Source organism: Physeter macrocephalus, chromosome 7 (assembly GCF_002837175.3).
Source record: "Physeter macrocephalus isolate SW-GA chromosome 7, ASM283717v5, whole genome shotgun sequence".
NCBI lineage: Eukaryota > Metazoa > Chordata > Mammalia > Artiodactyla > Physeteridae > Physeter > Physeter macrocephalus.
In genome coordinates this window covers 138009900-138035278 of record NC_041220.1, presented here as the reverse complement: position 1 = coordinate 138035278, position 25379 = coordinate 138009900, and the positions used below count along the sequence as shown (strand labels likewise).

General features: G+C 36.1%; 1 long non-coding RNA gene across 1 annotated transcript in view; it reads right to left on the bottom strand.

Annotated features, from left to right (window-relative positions):
* Nucleotides 1-1438: 1438 nt before the first annotated feature.
* The window catches only part of LOC114486536 (uncharacterized), a 169349-nt gene continuing 145408 nt past the window's right edge, over nt 1439-25379 (bottom strand). The window contains exons 2-3 of the long non-coding RNA XR_003680398.1: nt 2739-2856; nt 1439-1559 (exon numbers count right to left, since the gene is read on the bottom strand). This is a non-coding gene — a long non-coding RNA (uncharacterized lncRNA). The remainder of the gene's footprint in view (nt 1560-2738; nt 2857-25379) is intronic.

Genomic DNA, 25379 nt, shown 5'->3' with positions numbered 1-25379 from the left:
ATAATAGTGGTTCTCACAGTGTTTTCTGAGGTCCTATAGGGATTCTGAAACCCTTTTGTGGCTTAGTGAGGCCAATATTAATTTCACTATAATCCCATGATATTATTTGCCTTTTTCACTCTCGTTCTCTTACAACTACCCATTTCCAGATGCTACATCATATGTGATATCACAATGATTTGAATGCAAAAGTGAAGATGAGAATTCAGCTGACTTCCCTTAAGCCAGACATCAAGATTTGCAAAAATATGAAGCCATGTCACTTTTCTCATCTTTTTTATTGTCTAAGACATTATAGTTATTTTTCATTAACTTGTAAGAGGTTTATTGTTGTTGCTTTTAATGGATAAATAAATAAGTGGTTTTAAATTTCTCAGTTTTAATTTCTAGTGTAGTAAATATTAGCCACATAAAGAAAAGCTCCTTGGTACCCTCACTAGATTCTAATAGAGAAAAGAGCTCTTGGTACCTTCACTAGATTCTAATAGAGAAATGAGCTCTTAAGACTAAAAATCTGATCTAGAAGACAACCATGGAAATTGATTTTTTAATGTTTCAATTTTCTTTCAGTACCTAAAATACTATACTAATACTAATGATAACCATAAAAACCACCAGATTACCTGTTTATTTTATTCAAACACTTATTTCTTTCATCTCATTAAATTTTTCTTTTACATAATAACTTTCGTATTGAGAAGTACTCATCTTGCAGCTTTTGCATATGATTTAATTTCAGTTCACAAACATTTTTTCTTGCTTATTTCAACATTAACTCAGATAGGAAGAACATGTATTGTGGCCTTTTGGACTTGAAGTCTTCTCTGGAAGTCATTTGACAAGTGTCACAAAAAGTCAGTCTAGTTTCTGCATCACCTGTCTCTATCATGAACGTGAGAGTTCAGTCTTTTCTCTAATATCGATATCCCCATTATTAAATATTTTCTTTCTCAAGAGTAAGAGATGGCTTTAATATTTTAAAAAGTGCTTCTATTTAGTAAGCAAACTTCAAATATACTGTATGGCATTAAATGCAGAAAGGAAGCTAATCAATTATTCTGATTATGTTTTATAAGTTTAAAATGTGAAATAGTCACTATTGATTATTCATACATAGCAGAAATACTTGCTACTCACACATATACTATAAATGCCATATTCCCAGAATCTTGAATTTTCCTATTTTCTGACTAATTAAAAGTATTTGAAAGTCATTAAATAAGTAATTTATTCTGCTGACAATCCCCTATGGAATTTTATTTTTTACTGGCACTTTCAAATCAGAATAGTAAGTAATTCAAGAGTAATTGGTTATGAGAGATAGAGTGTATTTCTGCTTTATGCATTAATAACTTCAATTAAAATAGAGTTTATGGTCTTTTAAAATGTTTAACATTAAAAAATTGTAGGTGAAACAAAGAAAAGACAGCTGGGTATATGATTCAATAGTGAGAACAGTAGGTGCAGGGGACATCTGGAAATGGTAACTGATGCATGAATTCCTTTCTTGTGACATACTTCACTGCCACTCTGGGAATTCAGGAAAGTGTTGAATACTACTGGAAATAAAAAAAAAAAAACATGAAAATTGCATTTTATGTGACTAGTTCATTTGTTCACAATTTGATATTGAATCCTATAATGTAGGAATTTTGCTTGAGATAAAGAATGCTGGTTGTTACAAATGAAATATAAATAAGCATTTTATAAATATTTATTAATTAGCTAAGTATAAAAGTTATATTTAACATATCATAAAGTAATATTCATTAAGATCAAGCACATACATGTAACATATAAATGCACATTAAAATTGAATTCCAGTGAGGTTATTTTTAAAGACTTGATCATGTTTCATTTTTTTCCTGCCTTAAGTGTGTAAAATGCTTAAGTGTGATAAAATGATACAAATTTTCTTATGTGACAATTTTACTTTTCTTCATAACACTCATGTCTTACATTTGAAAAATAAGTATCCTGATAAGCTTTCTTGTGATGCTCTTTTGGTTTTCCTTATTCCAGCCACAATAGCTATATATCCTCCCATTAAGTGAAGGAATAAACAGAGAAAGAAATTATAAAATACTTCAGTTTCTATCATCTGTCTTGTATTGTGCCTGATAATTCTCTTTGAAGTAAATCAGATTACGGAACTTACATTTACATGTGGATCAGAAAAGAGACACAAACTTCTGACTTTACAGATGGCTGTTTTTCTTAATTATATGGATAACAGTTTAGAAATAACTAATTGGTCATGCCTGACAAGTAATAGCAGTTTTTCCAAGATAAACAAATGTTCACATTTTTCATACTTAATCAGAGATTTTATGTGCAAAAATGACCAAATGTATCATCTATTCTAAGCCTCCTGTGTTGTTTTGTAATAAACGACCATCTGTACTTTGATTTGACTGAGTTTGTCTGTATGTGATGACCAGAGAATTTGATTACATGGCAGATGGTTTTGGGAGAAGAACTTGTCTTTTTAGAAGTAAGCAGACAAGCACTTCTCAATATTTTGTCCATACTCTCCCAACTGGCATCTGCTACTTTTGACGCAAAGGTAAGATCCAAGATCTCAGTGCCTTGATGTCATTCTCTTTGCTTTCCTAAATCATAAAGAAGTGTGAGGAAGAGCTTGTACATAGCATAGCTACTGTCACAGGCATGCATATATCGGAATGTGCTTATTACTAGGGGAAACAGAAGTGTGTGCTGGACTTGGAATTACTCACGTGGGAAACTATGTCGGATTCTGTTTCTCAGTCACCAGGTAATACTTTGCATTCTCTTAGGTATCTACATTGTTCTTGCTGCAGACCTTCTGGTTGTGAGGCACTTTCCAATGCAAGACTAGGTCAGAATCAGAAATTGTTTAGTCAGCTAAAAATATATTCATTTAATAAAATCATATACACTTTTGTACAATATCTTGACATACTTACAACTGATTTATATAATTCTCTCTTTTGAGCTTCCTAGTTTTCTTATGCAGGAAGTACGTCACTACATTTCACTAAATTTTATGAGATGCTGAGGCTTTGACTGACTGAGTTACTTCCCAAAGGCCATTATCTATTAACCAGCAGAGCTGTAACTACAACTCAGGAGAAAAAGAACTATTGTTTATTCTTATATGCTTCTCTCCCACTAAGTGATTACCTTCTTGATGAAGTAATTGGTATGTGACTTCTGTTTATTTCAATTACTAGCAGATGCTTTACAAAAGCAAAAACTAAAACCCCAAAGTTTTACTAATTTTCAAAAGTGGTATTTTTATGTTCTAAAATAAAATTTCAGACTGCTGTGAAGATTTGTGGACAATGTCCTCATGGAAATTCTGCGGGCCTAAGAGACCATGTCCCTTCCTGTGAGTTGTGTCCTAAATCTTGAGAGACCAACATTGAGGCTCTTACTTAATTGTGAGCATATATTCCCAATCAATAATCAAGTTAAAGGAATAGACCTGTGTACCAGTTGGATTCAATGCCAAATATTAGAAAACAAGACTGTTTCAGCAAAATCCAGGCTTTACAGGCATTAGAATATTAGGGCACTTATATATACCTCGGATAATGGTTAAAACATCAAGTTTATTGGGGATCTTAATTAACAAACAGCCTAGATAGTTTAAAAAGGTAAGATGTATCTGAATGTATACGATTTTAAAGTACATTAAAAAGTAATTGGAGATAAAAGATTAAGGCTTCATGTCAAGAGGTGAGTTTTGAATTCATATATTATCCTCCCCACTGGTATAATCAAAGAGACAATTGAAAAAATATGAAAATATAAATTAACCCATACAATCACTAGAAATAAGTAATTGTGTCAAAGATGATAAAAATGTTAAGCAAATTTGCAAATTTTAAAGCAGAACAAGATCGACAAAATAGAGCAAAGATACAAAAAGAGGAGAGAGGTAAGTTGTTTGAGGTTGTTGTTGATTGATTTTTCCTTAAAAACACCAAAAATAAAAGAAAACAAACCCAAAACAAAGTAAACCATCAGCAAGTTACAGAGTAGTTACTGGAGTCATCAAAGTGGATAAAGAACTAACCAGGGTTTAATTGTTGTACTGAGAGGATGCAGCTGCTGTTTTTACTCCAAACTGTTACGTGTAGTTCCCTCTGTGCATTGGTGTCTGCCATATAAGTGCCTAACACAGGTATTTTGGTGATAAAAAAGCCAGAAAAGACCTCAGGCAGCCCCATCTCATCATAGTAGCCAGGGATGGAAAAATAGATTTTATAGCATCTATAGATGCTGGGTGGAATAGAAAAGTCCTAAATTCTTCTACCAGGATATTGTGATTTTTTACTTTCTCAACTAAATGCTATGGGCATTCTACCAGTTTATGCCCTACACCAGCGGTCCCCAAACTTTTTGGCACCAGGGACCAGTTTTGTGGAAGACAATTTTTCCGGAAGAGGGTGGGAAGAGGGTAAGTTTCAGGTGGCAATGCGAGCGATGGGCAGCGATGGGGAGCGATGGGGAGCGATGGAGAGCGGCAGATGAAGCTTTGAGGGCTGGCCCGCCGCTCACCTCCTGCTGTGCGGCCCGGTTCCTAACAGGCTGCAGACCGTTACCGGTCTGTGGCCCCGGGGTTGGGGACCCCTGCCCTACATGGTCAGTTTGAGGAAAAGACCGTATTCAGGCAAATCCTGCAGACAGAAAGGAACCCGCCCAGAGATGCACTGGCCATCTCAGTCAGGTAGGTTCTTGCTGTTCTTTGTTCCACTTAGCAAATATAAAGATCTAAGTCATCAGATAAAATTGAGAAAATAGTTCATAGAAATTTTCGGAAAATACAACATATAAACAAGAAAAAAGGGCCATCAAAAAAACAAGGGCAATTTCTCTGAGCTGAAGAAAATCTTATTTGGGTCAAAATGTTCTACTTAGTGTCAAGCAAGAATACTAAAGGAGAAGAACAAAAAATGCACACATAGATACATAAAAATAAGGTCGCTTGAATATGATCTTTTGGCAAAGTGACCATAACAAGAATTACAAAGGAAATAGCTATATTAATGAAACGATTTTGTTCTGTATCTATAGCACTTTCATTAACAAAAGAGCTGACAGACTGTAATATGCATGCTCATGTACTCCAATATATTAATCCTCCTTAATGTGCCCAGTTTGAAGGATATTATGTTCAATTACATACTTATTAATTATGAAATCTAGATGGAATAGAGTTTTGAAGAAATAAATGAATTATGCAAATATGCATAAAATTATCTTAGAAAGGCTAAATTGACCAATACATGTGAAATAGCAAAAGAAAAAATCAAAACGAGAAAAACTAAACAAACAAGAAAACTAAAATGCCCAAGCCCTCCCACAAAGTCTTTTAACCCACAAAGGTATTTGCACAAAGATTTTCTGTAAAAATTGAAGTAAAATTGAGCACAAAATAATGTCTTTTCCTCCAAAAATTTCCAATGTAGAGGTAAAAGTTATAAAACTTCCAAGTCCATTTGATCTTAGTATTATATAAAGAGATAGTTTACATGCAATGCAAATCCTGAACCAGTCTTGCTTATCAGCATGGAAACAATAATTCTAAACAAAATAAATGTGAATCACCACCAGTATGGTATTGCAGTAATTAATACAGTATGGTCTTAGATTTAGTTCCTGATTCTACACTGCATTTTCTTTTCCCTGTTTCTTTTTTAGCCACTTGGATCAACTCTATTCTATTTTTCCTCCCGCTTCTCAAGTATAGTATATATCAGTACTCAGTCATTACAGTTTTTTCCTAGGTTGATCTATATTTTCTTCAGGGTGTTAAATCTAATGTCTTGATTTCCCATATTTATCACCAGAGTTGCTACTCCTTTTAAAATTCATTCCCTAATATCGAATTTGTCCTGATCCTTCCCCCATGCAAACTCCATTTGTCATATTGCAAACAGATTAGTCATTTTAGAAAATTTCTTTGCCCACGGCACCTTTCTACATCAAAAAATTTCTATATCTCCCATTTGTTTGAAAAACAAAAATAGAAACAAAACCCAGACTCCTTAGTTTGACACTTGAGACCTTTTTAAATGTAGCCATCATTAGCAAACTTATCTTTCCATGTGCTTTTGCAAACGATATTTATTCATCCAAGCTGACAGTCCTGTTCCTCATATACATCTCACTCATATGACACTCTCCTCCTTTGCCTACACTTCCCTTCTCACTGGATATTTGCCCTCGTTTGCATTTCCATTTTATAATCTCAACTTCAAGGCCAAGTTCATAGTTGATTTCCTCTAAAAATCTTCCCAAGTTACCAACTTCTTTATGACATTCTCTTCTTATTTCTTTCATAATTAATATGCAAATGCAGATAGCTTTGGGTCATAAAATATGTCTAATAAATAGTTATTGAATGAATGCACACAAGATTTTGAAGGCATAAAATTAACTTCCATCCATGAAATGACTTAGGTATAAGTAAAGGAAAATCATAAGCAAAGGGAGGGTGTGTAGAGACGTTCTGGTTGTCATGGCAATATATACTTAGGAAGCAATGGCCTATGAAATACTACTGAGTAGATCAAAGAGGAAATAAAAAGGTAAAATGAGGACAGAATTATTAAAAATAATAATTAAAATAGCAGAATCTATTTGGAGGAAACTTTTATAATGCACGTGGTTGCCATTTAGACCTTATAAGGCAGAACTGAATATAGTATTCTGTCATTAGTAGATAGTAATTCTCAGGTATCCGAATTTACATCAGTTACCTTTGTTTCATTCTTTAAAGAAATTGTATCAGCAATACTGATATTTTGGGTGGATAATTCTTTGTTGGTAAGGGACTTTCTTGTGCCCTGTGGAATGGTACATAACCTCTATGGCCTCTACCCACTAAATGCCAGTAGCATCATACCCCCCCATTTTCACCACAGTTGTGATAACCAAACCTGTCTCTTGAGATTGCCAAATGTTCTTTGGAGAAAAAGAATGACCGGGTTTGAAAACTATTGCTTTAAAGAATCTTTAGGAGTAAGATACACAAAGAGAATTGTTTCTAAAATTCTTTTGCTTCATTTGCTTAGGTAATAACTATTATGGTAATAAAATGGTACAGGACATTCTTTAGTATTTTTCATCACTTCAAAAGAAGAATAAATTTAAATTCAAAAATTAAATAGAAAACCCTTATACCATATTTTAAATCCTATATAGATCATGTGATTACTACAGACATTGGAAGACATATTTTTTCCTACATTTTAAAAGTCATATTCTTGCTTTGATATTGGGTATCAATGATCTATTTTTAATTCTTTCACTGCTCTGTCTTGTATATAAATCCCTTTCCTGTATGGTTTGAACTCAAATCTAAATTTGTATTTCTGATAGTTTCTGTAACAAAATGTAGAGAATTGCATGTTGTATCATCTTACAGAGGGGGAAAATTATTACAAAAGTTAGGAATAGCTTTTGCATTAAATGAGCTTAACAGAGCAAATCTCCCTTTGACATAAAACTCAAAGGAAACTCTTGTCTATACTCTTATTTTCCAAAAATACACAGCTATTTTAGGTGACATCAAAAAGATTTACTATTGGCTAGTGGGAACGTTTAGCCCTTTGGGGGTAATTTGGGTTAGATTAAGGTACACTGACTTCAACTGAGAGTCCCATTTCTTCCTGTTTTCTTTCTGTGTCAAAAAAAAGTGCTGAGAAGAAATCTTTTATATTCATACCACAGGCGACTAAGAAACATAATCTGGAGAAAAGTCTCTGGTTTAAGACTCCATATTAATTTGACATACTGAGTCTCACACTACTAGCATAGGACACAGCTAACCTGTGGGTTAACAGCAATGCCTTTCATTTCTATATTTCATGTCCAATTATGTGCAAAAGATCCAGTAATTATAGCAAAATTCCCACACGCTTATAAAGAAGCTTCCATCAAAATCAAAATTGTGAAGCTAAAACATGTTTTCTTTCCTTTTATAATTTTCTTTTATTTTTGACTATAATTTTTACTAGAACTCTGCTTTTTCCTCCTACTTCCAGTAACCCAGTTTTCTAGTATGTTTTTTCTACCTGAAAACTGTCTAGAATTCCATGCCATTACACTTGACAAGCTTAAATTCTTTCTCCTCCATATAGTGTCTTGATGTAATACATATTCATTGGTGCATCAAAATAAACATTTTATAAATAATAAACTGTAAATATGGTGAGACCAGGATGGGAGTTAAATTCAACCTGAAAAAATAGGGATGAAAATTTAGGGTAAACCGGATTTATAGAGGTTACCTCAAACAGTTGGTGATTACATTTGCTCTTTTGTATGACTTCTAACCTAACGGAGTGTCATGTGGAAGTTCTGAAGTGATACAGAGCTAGGGAAGGTTTAAAGACCATATACACAGTGCCATATTTTATAAATTGGGAAAAATCTCCAGAGATACCTAAGTTACTGTGCAAAGGTTACAGTGACTCTCAGCTGAGTGTGTCAACTTGGACAGGCTAGAGTCTCCCATTATTCAATCAAACACTAATCTATGTGCTGTTGTGAAGATATTATCTAGATGTTATTCAAGGTCATAATCAAGTTGACTTTAAGTAAAAGAGATTATCCTAGATAATCTCTATGAATGGCTCTTATCCAACCATTTGAAAGTCCTTAAGAACAGAACAGTGGCCTCAACTCATCCTGAGAATTTCATCTTGCCTTTCCTGATGGCCTGCTCTGTGGATTTTGGACATGCCTCCACAGCTACAGAAACCAGTTCCCTCCAATAAATCACTCTGCATGTAACAAGTGGGAAATAAACACAGGGGCCTTCTACCTTAGTTAAATTTCTAGAAATTCAGTGGCGTGAGCATGTTAGATGTCCCTTCTAAGGTAAAAGGTAAGTTGTTGCATTTGGCCCAACCAAAAAGGAGAGTCAGTGCTAAGTGTGCTTCTTTGGATTTTGGAGGCAACATATTCCTGCTTTAAGTATGCTAGTCCAGTCCATTACCGAGTGGCCTGAACAGCTGCTACTTTAGAGTCCAGAAGAAAGGAAGGCTCTGTGACCGTGGCAAGCTTCCATGGATCTGTCACTTGGGGCACATGCAAGGGTGTGAGTGGCAGATTGAGATGCTGCATGGAGGCTTTGACAGGCCCTTCCAGCTGAATCACAGAGAATACTCTTAGGATTTTGGAGAAAAGGGCTGTCATCCTCTGCAGATAATGACTCTCCTTTTGAGAAACACCTCTTGACCTGCTCCTGGGCCTTAGTAGAGACTGAATGCTTAAGCTTTTGCCACCAAGTTACAACGCAACCTGAGCTGCCCATCACGAACTGAGTATTTTCTGACCCACCAAGCCATGAAGCTGCGCATTCTCGGCAGCACTCTGGTTTCAAATAAAAGTGATATCTATGATATTGAACTAGAGCAAGTCCTGAAGACACAAGCAAGTTACACGAGGGAGTGGTGCAAATGCACATAGCCCCCACTCCTGCTTCATTAGCTTCTCTTTCTCAGCCCACACCTATGGCATGGGTAGTTTCGCATAATTAGTCGACTGAGCAAGAGAAAACTCAGGAATGTTTTACAGAGGGTCCCGCATGGCATGCAGGCAGCTGCAGCGCTCCAAGCCCTTCCTGAGACATTGCTGAAGGACGGTGGTGAAGGGAAATCTTCCCAGTTGACGGAGTTTGAAGCAGTGCACCTCGCTGTGCATTTTGCTTGGAAGGAACAAGTGCCAGAGGTACGAGTATATACTGATTTATGGGCTGTGGACAAAGATCTGGCTGACTAGTCAAAGACTAGGAAGGAATGTAATAGGAAAATTGGTGACAGGAAGGTGCTGGGAAGAGAAATGCGCATGGACGTGCTGAAAGGGCAAAGGTTGTGAACATATTTATGTCCCATGGGAATGTTCATCAAAAGGTGACCTCTGCAGAGGAGGATTTTAATAATCAAGTGGATAGGATGACCTATCAGCAGATACCACTTAGCCTCTTTTCTCAGCCACTTCTGCTATTGCCCAGTGAATTTATGAACAGAGTAGGCATGGTGACAGGGGTGGAGGTGATTCATGGGCTTGGCAACACGGACTTCAGTTCACCAAAGAGAACTGGCTACAGCTACTGCTGGGTGCCCAATGCCAGCAGTATAGACCAACAGTGACTCCCTAATATGGCACTGTTTCCCAGGGTGATCAGTCAGCTCCCTGTTGGCAGATTGATTGCATCGAACCATTTCTCTCATGGAAGGGGCGGCACTGTGTTCTGCGTGACACTTATTCTGAATATGGATTTACCTGTCTTGCACAAAATGCTTCTGTCGAAACTATTTGTGGACTCACAGAATGCCTATCCACCACTGCAGTATTCCAGATAGCATTGTTTCTGATCAGTGACGTAATGATCACTTCTTAAACAGCAAATTAAGTTTAGCAATGGGTTCATGTTCATTGAATTTACCAGTTGTACCATGTCCCTCATCATCAAGTATAAGTTGACTTGACCGAACAGAGCTACAGCCTTTTGAAGATTCAGTTGCAGTGTCAGCCAGGTGGTAAAACCTTGCAGGGCTGTGGCAATTTCCACCATGAGGCTGTATAGCCTCTAAATTAATGAAAGCACACATCATGTGCTCTTTTTTTCCATAGCCAGTATTCATGTTTAGGAATCAAGGGGTGGAAATGAGAGTGGCACCACTCACTACTGCCATTAGCAAATTCCTTCCTTTCTGTCCCTGTGACTTTACGCTCTGCTGGTTTAGATGTCTTAGCCCAAAGGGAGAAATGCTTCCATGAGGCACAGCAATGACCCCATTGAACTAGAAGTTAAGAGTGTCACAGTCCATTTTGGTCTCCTCATATCTCTGAATCAACAAGCAAAGGAAGGAGTTCTGTGCTGACAGGAGTGATTGGTCCTGAGTAGCAAGGGGAGATTGGTTTGCGCAACTTTAATTTCCACTATACGATGGAGATAAGAAAGAATATGGCTGGAATACAGGAGATCACTAACTTATTTTCTAGTATTGCCAGTCTTGTGATTAAATTAATGGAAAATTGCATCAACCCAACTAAGGTAAGACTGCTCATGGCCCAGACACTTCAGGAATTAACATTTAGGTCACCTCAACAAGCAAAGAGCCATGGTCACCTGAGGTACTGGAATGATAGTAGAAATGTGGTTATAAATATTAGCTATAACCTTGTGACTAGTTGCAGAAATGAGAACTGTAATATCTTTAATCATTTATTCCTTATTTTGCTTGAATGTGTTTGTATATAGATAGAGATATATTAAGCATTTTTTCTCTTTTCCTTCCCATTCATTTTTTTATCATCGAACATAAGATGTATTAGTAATAGTTAACTTTACATCACAGTATTTAAGATACAGGATATCAAAAGAGAAGAGTAAACATTACCCAGTGACCGTGCATCTTCCTCCAGGGAAATGGTTAGTGCATTTGTGGTAGTGCGCAAGATAGCTGTATCACGTTAGCTGGAAAATAGGACTTTGTTACTGTTTTTATTTGGAGGGTAAACATACTTCAAGGAGATGTGTAGGGGTGCCAAGTGGATATGTGTTGGACTTTAATGGTCAGTTTTATGTGTTAATTTGGCTAGGCTAAGGTACCCAGTTATTCAGTCAAACTAATCTAGATCTTGCTGTGAAGACATTTGTAGGTGTGGTTAACATTTATAATCGGTTGACTTTAAGCAAAGGAGATTATCTTAGATAATCTGGGTAGGCCTGATTTAATCAGTTGAAAGCCCTTAGGACAGAACAGAAGTTTTCTGGAAGAAATTCTATCTGTGTACTGCATCTTTAACTCAGCCTGAGAGGTCCACTCTTCCCTTCCTGATGGCCAACCTTAAAGATTTTGGACTTGCCTAGGCAGCCCTTACAATCAAGAAAGCTAACCCCTTCATACATATTTATTACTGATTCTGCTTCTCTAATTGAACCTTGGCTAAAAAAGTTTCCTAAATATTTGGTGCCACGTCCAGGACTAAAATAATAACACAGGAATATCATGAAATTAACCAAAATAATATTTCATAGACTAAATATTGGACTGAGTTATATAGATAGATTTTCCATGGGTCTGCTCATTTACGCTCATTTTGTAATTATTTTATACCAGAAAATAAAACACTAATTCATAGATCAAAACAAAATGAAATAAACCTGACATAGTTAATTTGCTTTAAAAAAATAACTTTCTAGGAAGGTGTCTCATTTTACCAAATTATGGCAACTGAGGAATATTTGGAAGAGATCCATGCAAGCTAAGTGATGGTCAATCTTTAGTCGTTAGAAAAAATGAACCACTTAAATGTGTCACACACAACACTAAGAATGATAATTATGTAATAGCACTTCTGAGATAAAAAAAGACATAGCAGGAGAATAAAAATGAGAACTGAAAAGAAGAATAACACAAACAACATTGTGAATATTTATGGCACTTGCACTAACGAAAGAACTGCTGGGTTAAAATATGCGTCCTTACGTGCCCCCATCTCTTGATGCCCATTAATCTTGCTCAGTGTGAAGGATAATCAAACAAAGAACATCTCGAGCAAGAAATGCTAATCTCCTGGCAGTCATTCTCAACATTTTCTGAAATTTATATATGAATCAACAGAGGATTCTGCAAAATGCAATTCCATTTGCCCTTCTGATCACAATTCAATCTGGAAATGAAAGAGAAAAAAAGAATATAAGGAACCTGAACTAGAATCATAAATAGAAAGAAAGCAGGTATCATCCCCAGAAACAATAAATACATCTTGAAAAGCAACATGCTGATTCTTTGTATACAATGTACCTTTTTTTTCCTTAGGAACTGTGAAAGCCAAACCAAATGCTATTCGCTTTATGCACCTGGCATCAGACACAATTAGTCATTACTGAGTATCCTTGGGAAAGCACAGATTTTCTTATGGATGTACATGCTTTCAGCTCATTTCAATAAAAGACACTTCTGTCCTGTAGCATCCCTTTTTGAGACGGTGGATTTGGAGCACTTAGATAAAACTAAACTCCCATGCTCAGAATGTGATTATAGCTGCTGTGTGGGCAGCGAGCAGAGAGCTCAGGGGCCCTAGACATCAATCTGAGCCTTGTGATATGCTTTGAGTTAACAAGGGGAAGCCCAGGTGATGCTTCTAGATTACGCCGGCCAGTTGGTAGAGATGGGAATCACTCAACAAATTGGGCTGCCTTCATTCTCAAAGTCAACTCCAACAACAGCATCAGGCTGCAGATCCAACTACCCTGAATTGCTAATTAAGTTATTAGCAAATGGAACTTTCAGAAACCTCAGTGTATGGACTAAAATAGGAGAAAAATCTTATGAAAGCACAGGAGCATTTTTGTTTCGCCTTCTCTCAAAATGATGAAATTAGATTTTTTCTTTTTGTCTCTGCCTGCCTCTGAAATATGAAAATAGCATTCCCAATTTCACACATTATCTCTTCAGCTACCATGCACAATGTGGCACATTTTACTCAAGTTCCTTGTCATTAGTACCACCTTGAAACAACTTGAAATTTTGGTTGCTTTGTCTTTTTATTGTGTTTACTTAAAACGTAACAATCTTCAGAGGAAAACATTCTTTAATAGCTAAAATCATATTAAAATAGACAAGCTGTTTCTACTTCTTCCATAGTTAAGTATAATGTTACAATCAATAAAACAGGTGGTTAGTGCCTGATTACCATAGGAAAAGTGATATGTTAGCTGGCATATCTCACAAAATAAATCTCATAACATTTTATTAATCTAAGCAAAACAAAGGAGAGTGGAAGTTATTATGTAAATCAGTCATGGAGGAGAAATAAAATGAAAAGGGAGTGTAGTAAAATATTTGAAATTCAGAAGTACCAGGGCAGATTTTCCCAAACTGTATTCTCAAAATTACACCAAAATTTATACCTTACTCATTCTCCTAGCTTTCTCCCAGAGACCTATAGACATTTACCAGGGTGACTGTGCACTGGAGAAAGGAAAATAATCAGATTCTTTGGGGATCCTCTCCCTTCCCCAAAAAGGGCTATCCTCAAATACGACATTCAAAATCACCCTCTTGGAGAGTCACGATGTCCAGTGGCTTATTAAAGGCTCTGATAAGTCCTACAGTTTAAAAGTATAAAACAAAACCAAACCAACTATCAACCAAACTCTGTTTCAGTTTGGTTAAGTCAGTGAACCTCAGACTTATGTAACACCTCTTTTTATGAAAACCTATTTCATCAAACAAAAATATTATTCTGAGCAGTTTTTGGGGAAAAACTGCACTAGATTATTTACTTCACACTCCAGATTTATTTGGAAAAAATCAGTGCTTTAAAAAATTAGTTTTTTAAAGATTATTATCATGTTTGTTTGGAGACCCCTGAGATCCAATGCAATTGTCACTGTCACTCCGTTACAGATTTTACCCCTTAATCACCCAGATTGGTTTCTGTAGAAATTCACATTTCTATAGTTACATTACTCATTATTTTTCAAAAGACTATACCATTTACTTTCTCCTCACACCTCTCCCATCTCTTAATGCTGGTGACTGATTCTTCCTTCACTGAGAAAATAGGAGAAATAAAAATAGACCTATTCTTCTTTCCATTAACAAATCTATCAATATATCTAATCAACAGCCTGATTTCCCACGTGTTACACACGATCAAATCGCAAAAATCCTTCCAATTTAAAAACAGACAAAAGCCTCTTTGATTCCCTGAGCCCTCACATAACTGGTTATTACCACATTCATATTTGCCTGTCCTTTTTTAAACACAGCTCAATACTAATTTTGACCGAGTGGTTTAATACTACTAAGAAATTACTATTATTAAGGTTACCAAACCTTCACTGGCCAACCCCAATGGTCAATTTTAACCAACATCATACTTGAAGCTAAGAACCATTTTATACAATACACCATTCCTTCTTTCATAAAAACTTTTCTTTGTGGATTCCCAAACAAAAATCTCTACTGGATTTCTTTCTTTTTAATGAATCCTTTTCAGCCTAATTAATGACCCCTCCTCCAATTCCCCAAGTCTATTGTGCTCACTGTCAGATCCTTTCTTCTCTCTTTTGAGTTGATTACAGACATTCCTATGGATTTGAACCCATTTTATACACTGACAATCCTAAAATGTATATCCGGAGTTCATAATTTGATATTTCCGCTTCTAGATATCTTCATTTAAATCTGAATGTGGCAGGTAAAACTTAACGTAATCAAAATGGATTTCTTGGGTCAAAATCCTACTCCTCCAATATTCCCTGTATCAGCAGGTGATACCAAAACCCCAGGATTTATCCTTGCCCTCATTCCTGGAGATTGTACATGCAGTCCATCAACCACTGTCTGGTTGCTCAGCCATCTGTAACCTGGTCGCTTACTGTCTGTAAGCTTAAGCATAAGCTTTCAAATTTGACTTCTAGTTACTTACACTGCTACAGGTCCAAACCATCATCATCTCTTTTCCAAATTACTTTAAAAACCTATTAACAAGGTGGTCTCTGGGATATCACCTGATTTATTACCTATATTCTACACAGAATCCAAAGTGGTCTTTTGGAAACATAAATCAAATCATATCTCTCTCATGCTCAAAACCCTCCAGTGGCTTCCTATCACAGAGTAAAATTCAAATTCTCTAGTTTACAAAGCTCTACTTGATATGATCCCTGCCCAGGTCTCTGGCCCTGTCTCCTACCTTTTGTTTCCCTACTACTCTGTTTCAGCCCCTCTGGCCTTGCTGCCCTTGAACCCACTAGATCATTTCTGTCCACGCACCTTTACAATTATTAATTTTTCCATGAGGAATATCTTTCCCCAGATCTCTATTTGGCTGGTTTCTTTATGGTATTCTTGTCTCTCATCCTTTGTCATCATCTCAGAAAGGTGACATCTTCTCCCCAGCTATCTAACCTCCCTTTTCCTCATTCTTTATTCCACACCTTGCTTTAATTTTATATGTGTCATTTATCATTGACCTGAAACTATACCTTAGACTTAGGTATGTGTTTATTTCTTATATCTTCCACTAGAATGTAAACTGTAAACAGCAGGATACTAATCTGCCAGCTTATTTCTCTTACCCTATCTTTGGACAATACCTGTCACAAAATAGATTCTCAAAATATTTCCTGAATCAAATGCTTCCTGTGTCACATGAATTATGCTACATAGTTATTCTATAAGTGAATGAAATATGGTCCCTGAGGAGCTCACACACAGTAGGGTATCCTGTTGTTAAAACAGTCAATTGTGTAGTATTCTCTTTTTATTGTATTTAAAATTACAGGTTAGTAAAACATTGTCAAGTTGTGTTGGTTTTTACTTTAAAAATTTTAAAGCTTTATTTGGTATCTAGTGCATTATGAGGTCAAATAGGATTAGGATAATTGCCAACAGTCATAACCTGTTTGGTTAGTATAATTATGATTATTTTTAATCCTTTTTCAATATTCTTTTTCAAGATTCTTCTCTGTTTCAAGACCTCTGCTTCATGGTGTTACAAAGATATTAGAAAGATGCACTGAATTCATGTTTTAAGATGAAAAAAATACATTTAACACATTTGCATAAAGTACCAAATTCTATAATACATTTTGGTATAATATTATATAAAATAGGAAGGCAAATAATAATTAAATGCTGCCTATGGAAGTGAAGATGAGTTTCACATATTAGACAGTGGGGCCCTTGAAGGGAAGTTAGGAGTTGGTGTTACAGGCAGGGTGACCGCATACTAGCAAACATCCTTTGTGCTTGATCAGTGTCTGTGCAGCACTGGTGGTTGTATACTTCATATATATCACCTCATTATAGGAAATGGGTAAATATTTCCAGTTACACTTAGGTATGATAAACATGGTGCAGTTATATAGGCCTAGAATTATCTGTATCAGATGGATCTAGAGAAAAAACTATTAACTTCTGAATTCAGATACCAAAATCTGCAGTTTTGTAGCATCTGGTGAAACAGCTCCATCCTTGGACCACTGTCAACTCCCTTGGTGATCTCATCTAATCTCATGGCTTTAAATGTCACCTATCTGCTGCTGATTTTCTTATTTTTTTTCTCCAATGCAGACATCTCCCTTGCAGTCCCCAGCTTGTATGGTCAATGGTTTATTTGAGCACTCCACCTGAATGTCTAAGACTTAGTATATGCAAATCTAAGTCCCCTCCAAATTCTGCTAAACCTTTAGTCTCCTTGATTTCAATTATGGAAACTCCTTTTTCCCAGTGGTTTATACCTCAAAGTCATCACTCCTCTCTTCTCTTTCTCTCACACCCAATATCCATTTGTCAGTGAATACTGCTGGCTACATATTCCGAAAATGTCCGAATCCAGTGACTTCTCACTGCTTCCACCACTCTCCCCCTCCTCTAAGACACTGTCACCTCTTGCTCGAGATTTTGTAAGAGTCTCTATAATATTTTTCTCCCCTTCTAGGCTATGACAGGCTTGCTCCTCTCTTTCCATTGAAATTAGACTTGACCTTGTGACATGCTTTGGCTAATGAGTTGTAAAGGGCTGTGACACTTTAAGAGTGGATGCAGGTTTTGCCACGTCCCCTTTTCCTACCTTATATATTGTTGAAGCCACCAAGACACAGCTGCTGCCTGTTTGAGTCCCTTAATGACCATGATGAGCAGAGAACCCTTGTAAACCTGGGTTGAATATACATGTGTGAGAAGTAAAATTTATTGTGGTGATTTATGGAGGTGATGGGATTGTTTGGTACATCAGTATACATTGTAACTAGTATAGGCTTTTAACTGGAACACATGCCTCCACCCAGTCTTCTCTTAGAAGTGCAGCCTGAATGGATAAAGAAGATATGGTACATATACACAATGGAATACTATTCAGCCATAAAAGAGAAGGAAATAATGCCATTTGCAGCAACATGGATGGACCTAGAGGCTATCATACTAAGTGAAATAAGTCAGATGGAGAAGGACAAATATCATATGATATTGCTTACATGTGGAATCCAAAAAAAAAAAGATACAAATGAACTTAATTACCAAACAGAAATAGACTCACAGATGTAGAAAACAAACTTATGGTTACCAAAGGGGAAATGGAGGGGTGAGGGATAAATTAGGAGTTTGGGATTAAAATATACACACTATTATGTATAAAATAGATAACCAACAAAGACCTACTGTATAGCACAGGGAACTATACTCAATATCTTACAATAACCTATAATGGAAAATCATCTAAAAAAGAATATATATGTGTGGGTGTGTGTATACACACCCACACATATAGATATATAAATCACTTTGCTGTACACCTGAAACTAACACAAAATTGTAAATCAACTATAATTCAATGAAAACGAAAAGAAGTGCAGGCAGAGCAACCCTGTTACAACAAAAGCTAAGCCTTATCACTCTTCTGCTTAAAACCCACCCATGACTCCTTATTTCTCTTCAAATAAAGGATAAATTTCTTACTATGACATACACAGCCCAAGGTGACCTGACACTCATTTCCTGTCCGATCTTATTTCCTTCTCTTTCTCCAGCTTGCTCTCCTCCAGCCACATCATCTTCTTCTTCTTTTTTTTTTTTTTAATCTTTATTGGAGTATAATTGCTTTACAATGGTGTGTTAGTTTCTGCTGTATAACAAAGTGAATCAGCTATATGTATACATATATCCCCATATCCCATCCCCTCCCTGCTGAGCCTCCCTCCCACCCTCCCTATCCCACCCCTCCAGGTGGTCACAAAGCACCGAGCTGATCCTGTGCTATGCAGCTGCTTCCCACTAGCTATCTGTTTTTCATTTGGTAGTGATAACTCAATTTCATTTCTTTTTATGGCTGAGTAATATTCCATTGTATATATGTGCCACATCTTCTTTATCCATTCCTCTGTTGTTGGACGCTTAAGTTGCTTCCATATCCTGGCTATTGTAAATAGAGCTGCAATGAACATTGTGGTACTTGACTCTTTTTGAATTATGGTTTTCTCAGGGTATATGCCCAGTAGTGGGATTGCTGGGTCGTATGGTAGTTCTAGTTTTAGTTTTTTATGGAACCTCCACAGTGTTCTTCATAGGGGCTCTACCAATTGACATTCCCAGCAACAGTGCAGGAGGGGTCCACTTTCCCTTTATTGTTGCTGTGACAGGGCAGGCACACTCCCCACTCTGAGGCTTTGCCCCGCCTTATTCCTCTTCCCGAAGTGCTCTTCGGTCAGACATTCTGACTCAGCACTCTCACTGCTCCTCCAGACCTTTTCATAAATGTCACCTTCTCCATGAAGCTTTTTCCATCTAACTCTTTTCCAGTTTCAGTCTCTCCCTAGAACTCACCACGCTCATAAATCTAGTTTTCCTGGCACAATCACTTTAGCACATAATTTGTTAATTTATTATGTTTATGTTTCTCTGTCTGACATTCTACACTAGAATGTGAGCTTCACAAGGGCAAGGATTATTTTGTCTGTTTGCGGAAACAATTGAGAAAAAGTAGTGCTGAAAAGATGGGGTAAGGAGTAAAAATTGAAACACAAATAGAATAAGTAGAATAAGTATTGTTTATCTTATCAATTATGAATCTGTCTTTTTAACCAATATTATTTATGTTTAATCAAAATTAATCATTTCTAATTCAACACAGCTAATATTACTTCTAGATCATTTGTCCCTGCTGACTGCACTGTTGTTACAGCCTTGTATATGGAAAGCATCTTTAGATGTTTATGTGATCTTTCTTCCAAATTCTTTAATGTCTCCAATTTCTCCCTTCTTTTGAGAGGAAGTTTACAGTTACTGGAAAAACTGTTGACAAGCATATCACATGGTAAATGGAAATAATAACCCATCCTTAGGTGGAACATGTCTTTCAATCCTTGTGTGTGTGTAGGTGGTTTTCAGACTAGGGAAGATATAATGAGTCCAGGAAAAAAACTGGATATTCCTCTTTTCATTCATAAAGTCATAAGATCATTTTCTAAAAATGTATGACACTGATATGAACTGAATGTTTGTGTGCTTCCAAATGCATATGTTGAAATTCTCACCTCCAATGTGATGGTATTAGAAGATGGGGCCTTTGGGAGGTCACTAGGTCGAGGGTGGGGCTCTCATGAATGGGATTAGTTCCCTAGAGAGCTCTCTCACCATTTGCACCATTGAGGACACAGTGGAAAGATGGCCATCACTGAACCAGGAGGCAGGCTCTCACCAGACACCCAATCTGCCAATGCCCTGGATTTTCCAGCCTCAGGAAGAGTGAGAAATAAATTTCTTGTTGTGTATAAGTTACTTGGTCTATGGTATTTTTGTGATAGCAACCTGAATGGACTAAGACACCTTCAAAAAAGTTAAAGTAAAATATTCAAGCTTTGTAAATAATCTAAATTTAAAAAATAGTTCTGTGTTGTATTGACCAACATATAATCTTTTGATTACAAATGAACAATCTGAGACCCAGTTAGCAAATTCTTTAGCCAATGGTGGTGACACCAAATTTCAGCGTTAAAGTTATGAATAGAACCCAAATTTAATGGACTTTAGTGGACAATTTACCCCTGTATACTGGCTCTTAAACCGTAGTAGCTAAAAAAAAAATAACAAACCCAAAAAACTCCATGTGGTTTTGTATGAATAGTCTTTTTATTTTTACTAACACTGTTAATAGTCGTCTTTCTCCATCCAGGTAACATATGGTCAGTGTTTCCTTATCTGGGGTCTCTTATCTCCATATATAAATAGGTGAATACTTATGATATTATCCAGTACATCTTACCTAATCTCCTCTTAAAAAACAAAACTCAACAATGCTAAGAATTTAGCATTAGTATTCTGAGAGACTTATTGAGGGGTGTTTTACTTTAAGGTCACTTAATACAAAACTGGCTAGAGATCTTAGGGATCCCTTCAACCGTTAGGCTTTTGCAACCTCTTACACCTAAAGTTTATATCATTACTCTGGTCTGAATGTTTGTGTCTTCCCCAAATTCATATGTTGAAATCCTAATCTTCTAAGGTGATGTTATTAGAATGCGGGGCTTTGGGGAGACAGTTAGGTCACTGATGAATGCCATTAGTGCCTTATAAAAGAGGCTCCAGAGAGATCCCTAACCCCTTTGCCATGTGAAGATACAATGACAATCTATGACCCAGAAGTCTGTGACCCTCAAGCAAGAATGCTGGTATCCTCATCTCCGACTTCCTGCTTGCAGAACTGTGAGCAATAAATGTTTATTGTTTGCAAGTTACCCATTTGCAGTATTTTGCTATGGCAGCCCAAATGTCATAAGACATATCACACTTCGTGTGCCCCAGTCATAGTTAAAATGCTCCTAATGTCACTGGGGTATTATAGATGAATAAAAACTCAACATATATTAATGGTTTGCCTGAATAATAAGAGGCAATAATTTTCCCAAGGGCATGCACTAGTGATGGGATGTTTTCTGAGCTAGTTAAGTTCCCTGACTCTGAGACTGACATTCCTAAACATGTTAATTAGTTATAAAATACTTGAAAGCATTACTTTTGAAGATTGCAACAACACTCTAAGTCAAAAATAATGCATTTAGAGAATATGGGAATGTTCTGATTCTTGATACAAATAGCTTTTTGGGGGGAATGTTGCATGACAAATGATAAATTGAGCCGAATTGTCAAAAATGGGAGTTAAGTTTGAGTGAAAAAATAAGTAAAATATTTGTTTATTTTAATCCATTATAAATAAATCTGTACATTTTTATCCATTGTAAATCAATCTGAGATTAGGGTTCAGAGGATGTGGATCAGAGTTATGTTCTAATGCCGAATGGAATCATAATATTTATTGGCAATGAAATACTCATAAAGTAAAATTCTTAGATTTGTCTCTAAATAAATTGAGGAATCAAAATACAATTACAATTTTTTTTAACATGTTTATTGGAGTATAATTGCTTTATGATGTTGTGTTAGTTTCTGCTATATAACAAAATTAATCAGCTATACATATACATATATCTCATATCTCCTCCCTCTTGTGTCTCCCTCCCTCCCACTCTCCCTATCCCACCCCTCCAGGTGGTCACAAAGCACCGAGCTGATCTCCCTGTGCTATGCGGCTACTTCCCACTAGCTATCTAGTTTACATTTGATAGTGTATGTATGTCAAGTCTACTCTCTCACTTCGTCCCAGCTTACCCGTCCCCCTCCCTGTGTCCTCAAGTCCATTCTCTATGTCTGCGTCTTTATTCCTGTCCTGGCTCTAGGTTCTTCAGAACCATTTTTCTTTTTTAATTCCATATATATGTGTTAGGACACAGTATTTGTTTTTCTCTTTCTGACTTACTTCACTCTGTATGACAGACTCTAGTTCTAACCACCTCACTACAAATAACTCAATTTCTTTTTTGATGATGGCCATTCTGACTGGTGTGAGGTGATACCTCATTGTAGTTTTGATTTGCATTTCTCTAATAATTAGTGATGTTGAGCAGCTTTTCATGTGCTTCTTGGCCTTTTGTATGTCTACTTTGGTGAAATGTCTATTTAGGTCTTCTGCCCATTTTTGGATTTGGTCATTTGTTTTTTTACAGTTACAATTTTTAAATGTAAATACATGTTTTGGCCTACCTCCAAATTTTCTACTATTTTATATGTTTGAATTGTTTAATAACAAGAGTTTTGATAATAACAATATTTTGGACTAATGATGAGATAGCATTTTCTTGTGATTTCTGTGATTTTTCCATGAAAGAATCAAAATAAGCTATTCTATTTTAGTATAAGTATTTACAACCCCAATAACAAGTTTTTTTTTAAATTTCTGAAATAAATGGCATGTAGTTACTTTTTCTTCAATCATTATTTAAACAGATTGTGTTGAGACTAAAAAATCCTCATATTTATATCAACCATCAATTAAGATTTTAAACCAAGAGTAAGGATACTGTTTTTAATAAAGTCTTAGAATAAGGTTTTCTTTTTTTAAATGTTGCATTTATTTCTTTTATCTCCTGAAAGTGTGAGCAAACAGACTGCAGTACAGCAAAGGAATTGGAAAAGCTCTAAGAATATTCAAAGTAAACATTTTTTTTAGAGCAGGGTTGTAATTAGCTAACACACAAAGAATTCCTTCTAAAAGCATCTTGCATAACTTAAGAGAACTTCTCTTAAAGCATACTCATGCCTGCAGGTAGAGATCTGCCTATAGGTGTTCATCCGACTGTTCTTCAGTAAATGAAAGAAAATTAAGGCATTTTTTTTTTAGCAGCATATATTAACCTTCTGTTGCCTGAAAGAAAGAAGTCTTAAAGCATATGTACCTGCAGATGGGAATGCATTGGTAAGATTTTCTGCCGAAGGCCAATATCAATAAAATAGACTAGACTGTGTTTAAGTTGGAATAATCGGGGAAAAAATAATGATACTAAGTACAAATTAGTAACATTGGCATTTAGCACAAAAAGTTAGAGAAGTAGTTTTTGCTTGCTTCTTTATTCTTGTTTTTGCTTTGGCCTTTTCTTTTGGACTTAGTTACATTTTTAGTGTCGAATGTCTCCTGGGTTACTAATTTTTCCCTCAAAAGAACACTAATTTGTAAAGTGACTGAATTCTCTAAAACAGAACTCTTCCTCAGGTACTTGAAGTACTAGTTTATAGAAGAAGTAAAGACAAGAGTTAAATAGCAACTGTTCTACTAAGGTGTTGGTTTAGATGGCAATACTTCTACTCATTGTTTTTTGCTTTTTTTTTTAACCGTTAGAAAAACATTTTATTTTGAAATAATTGCAAATTCCTAGGAAGTTGCAAAGATAGTATATCGATAGTATATCGAGGTAATCTATGTTCTTTATCCAGTTTCTTCAAATAGTGACATCTCACATAACCATAGAATAACATCAATATAAGGAAACTAACATCAGAAAAATGTGGGCATGTAATTCTAAGATGTTTTATCACATGTAAAAATTCACGTTACCACCACCACAATTGACATACTGAAGGATCAGACCACCACAAAGATCTCCCTCCTGCTACTCTTTTTTTGTTTAAGATACATCTTTATTGGAGTAAAATTGCTTCACAATACTGTGTTAGTTTCTGTTGTACAACAAAGTGAATCAGCCATATGTATACATATATCGCCATATCTCCTCCCTCTTGAGCCTCCCTCCCACCCTCCCTATCCCACCCCTCTAGGTGGACACAAAGCAGCGAGCTGATCTCCCTGTGCTATACGGCTGCTCCCACTAGCTATCTATTTTACATTTGGTAGTGTATATAATGTCGATGCTACTCTCACTTCGCCCCAGCTTCCCCCTCCCACCCACTGTGTCCTCAAGTCCATTCTCTGTGTCTGCGTCTTTATTCCTGCCCTACCACTATGTTCATCAGTATCTTTTTTTTTTTTTTTTAAGATTCCGTATATTTGCGTTAGCATACAGTGTTTGTTTTTCTCTTTCTGACTTACTTCACTCTGTATGACAGACTCTGGGTCCACCCACCTCACTACAAATAACTCAATTTCATTTCTTTTTATGGCTGAGTAATCTTCCATTGCATATATGTGCCACATCTTCTTTATCCATTCATCTGTTGATGGACATTTAGCTTTGTTCCATGTCCTGGCTATTGTAAATAGTGCTGCAGTGAACATTGTGGTACTTGACTCTTTGAATTATGGCTTTCTCAGGGTATATGCCCAGTAGTGGGACTGCTAGGTCATATGGTAGTTCTATTTTTAGTTTTTTAAGGAACCTTCATACTGTTCTCCATAGTGGTTGTATCAATTAACATTCCCACCAACAGTGTAGGAGAGTTCCCTTTTCACCATAACCTTTCCAGCATTTATTGTTTCTAGATTTTTTGATGATGGCCATTCTGACTCGTGTGAGATGATACCTCATTGTAGTTTTGATTTTCATTTCTCTAATGATTAGTGATGTTGAGCTTCTTTTCATGTGCTTCTTGGCCTTTTGTATGTCTACTTTGGTGAAATGTCTATTTAGGTCTTCTGCCCATTTTTTAAGTGAATTGTTTGTTTTTTTGATACTGAGCTCCATGAACTGTTTCTATATTTTGGAGACTAATCCTTTGTCCATTGCTTCATTTGCAAATATTTTCTCCCATTCTAAGGGTTGTCTTTTTGCCTTGTTTATGATTTCCTTTGCTGTGCAAAAGCTTTTAAGTTTAATTAGATACAATTTGTTTATTTTTATTTTTATTTCCATTACTCTAGGAGGTGGGTCAAAAGAGATCTTGCTGTGGTTTATGTCAAAGAGTGTTTTTCCTACATTTTCCTCTAAGAGTTTTATAGTGTCTGGTCTTAAATCCATTTGGAGTTTATTTTTGTGTATGGTGTTAGGTAGTGTTCTAATTTCATTCTTTTAT